Source organism: Alosa sapidissima, chromosome 5, assembly GCF_018492685.1.
Source record: "Alosa sapidissima isolate fAloSap1 chromosome 5, fAloSap1.pri, whole genome shotgun sequence".
NCBI lineage: Eukaryota > Metazoa > Chordata > Actinopteri > Clupeiformes > Clupeidae > Alosa > Alosa sapidissima.
In genome coordinates this window covers 29,672,453-29,674,952 of record NC_055961.1, presented here as the reverse complement: position 1 = coordinate 29,674,952, position 2,500 = coordinate 29,672,453, and the positions used below count along the sequence as shown (strand labels likewise).

Below are 2,500 nucleotides of genomic sequence, written 5' to 3'. Positions count from 1 at the left end.
CTTTACACCCACAGCTGCCCCTTCCCCCATACACACACACACACACACACACACACACACACACACACACACACACACACACACACACACACACACACATAACACACACACATAACACACACACACACCGCAACCACAACAATCATCCGCATTTAAATATCACCTACACCAATCCATATGTCCTATCAGTAGAAGCAGGTTAGTCTGACTGGCCCAGGCATACAGGGCATCTGGAAATGACTGTCATGTAAGCCCTATTTAAAGGCCTATTGTTTACCCATAACAGCTGATATGGTTTCAAGGTGCTGTAGGATCTAGAGTCTAGATCCTGTTTGCAATTATGCGTACATTTTCTGCATCTTACATTTCTAATCCCACGCTATGACATATGAAACTCAAGGCAGTAGTACTAGTATTGACTCTAGAGGAAAAAGAGTTGTGATGAACAGGGCTTACAGTATGTCAAGTTGTGACCGGGCTTTAGAAGCAAAGCCAGCCATGCTTTCTGTGGATTTCCGCTAAATCTCTGTCACAAAGTATCAAGCACCACTTAACAACCACAGAACTGTTGGAGGTGGTTGAATCCATCCAGAGTGTTTGTATTATACCTTAATCACACCCGTTTGAGGATGAGTCTGCGTGCCGTGCGTGAGTCCAGACGTTTACCCAGACGTGTGGTCAGCTCCATAGCTTTGTCCTTGGATGTGTGACACCAGAGGGCACCAGCTGGGCTGACCGTGGTATGCAGGCCCTCTCAGAGTGGCCGACCACATGTGTGTGTGAGGTGCGAGGGCCACCGGGAACAGGAAGTGGCTTTAGTGGCAATGGGCAGCGCAACCGCTTGGCTCTGGTCCCAGGAGGAAGGAGGGCACTAGACAGGGGGGACGTAAAGCCCGGGACCGCGGACTAGCCGTCCCTTTGAAGGGAGGAAATGAGTCTTGGTCTCTCTCTCTCTCTCTCTCTCTCTCTCTCTCTCTCTCTCTCTCTCTCTCTCTCTCTCTCTCTCTCTCTCTCTCTCTCTCTCTTTCTCTCTCGTTCACTCTGTCTCTCTCTGTCTCAGCCTGTTTCTTTGTTTGTATTTTTTCCCCCTTGTCCCATCATCCACTTTCATACTTTCTCTCAATTTCTCTCTGTTCAGACTCTCTGTCTGCCTCTTTCTTTCTTTCTTTCTCTCTCTCTCCCTCTCTCTCTCTCTCTTTCTCACTCTCTGTCTCTGTCTGTCTCAGCCTTTTCCTTTGTTTGTATTTCTGTTCTTTCATCCCATCATATTGTTCAGACTCTCTGTCATTCTCTCTCTCTCCATCTGTCTCTCTCTCTCTCTCTCTCTTTCTCTCTCTCTCTGTTGTTATCTACTCAACACTATGAGCCTGTGGCCCTTGCCAACATTTATTGCAGAATAGCAGAGGCTTCAATTCCCTCCACACACACGCACGCACGCACACACACACACACACACACACACACACACACACACACACACACACACACACACACATACACACATACACACACAAACAGTCACACAGTTACTCATCTCTGCCCTACTGACACACACTCTCTGTCACACACACAGGCCAGCACACACAGGAGAAGCTCTGCCTAATTAAAGGCAAAAGCCCATTCCAGCCCCACACTGGGAAATGACATGTTTCCAATTACACAGTCTAATTCCAGACCTGGGAAAAAAGACAAGAAAAAAAGAGAGGGAAAAAAAAAAACGAAAGAACTGGAGGGGGAAATGGAGGGGTAATTTGGGGTCTGTGAGGAGGCGAGGGAGGAGAGGAGAGATAACAGATGAGCATGATATTTGGGATGAAATGAGCGCGGGAACGGGGGAGGGGCCATTATCCACACACACACACACACACACACACACACACACACACACACACACACACACACTCTCTCTCTCTTTTTGTCCCTTTTTCTTTATTGGGCTCCCATGTATTTCTCTCTCTTTCTCTTTCTCTGTCTCCCTCCCTCTCTGTTACCCTGCTTTCCTGTGGATGAGAGGAGGAATGGGGAAAGAGGGAGGGGGGGGGGGTAGCCCTGAGGGAAATGAGACATAACAACATGTCTGTCTGACAAACACATTATCTCTTCTGGAGAGATACTTGTAGCTTCAGATGACCGTGATAAAAAAGACAGGCGTGGGAGAGAGGGAGAGAGAGAGAGAATGAGGGGGGTAGAGAAGGAGAAGTAGAGACAGGGACGATGGGGGGGGGGGCAGAGGTAGAGAGAGAAGGGGGGAGAGGTAGAGAGAGAGGGAGGGAGGGTCATAGAGGCTGGGTTCAGGCAAAATGTGTTTAACTCTCATTCTCAGTTTCCCCTCAATTTGTTCCTCAAATAAATAAGCGGCTCTGATAAGAATATGTGCATAGGGAACACATTCCTGTGGCAGACCTCCTGCCTGCTCTCCCTGCCTCTCACTCCACCTCTTCTTCTTCCTCTTCACTGCTTTATCTTGCATTTCGTCCTTGATTGCTTGCTCTCTGTTTCC

The 2,500-nt window shown here is 48.3% G+C and overlaps 1 protein-coding gene across 1 annotated transcript in view; it reads left to right on the top strand.

Annotated features, from left to right (window-relative positions):
- The window catches only part of LOC121709518 (roundabout homolog 1-like), a 183,581-nt gene that overhangs the window by 143,254 nt on the left and 37,827 nt on the right, over positions 1–2,500 (top strand).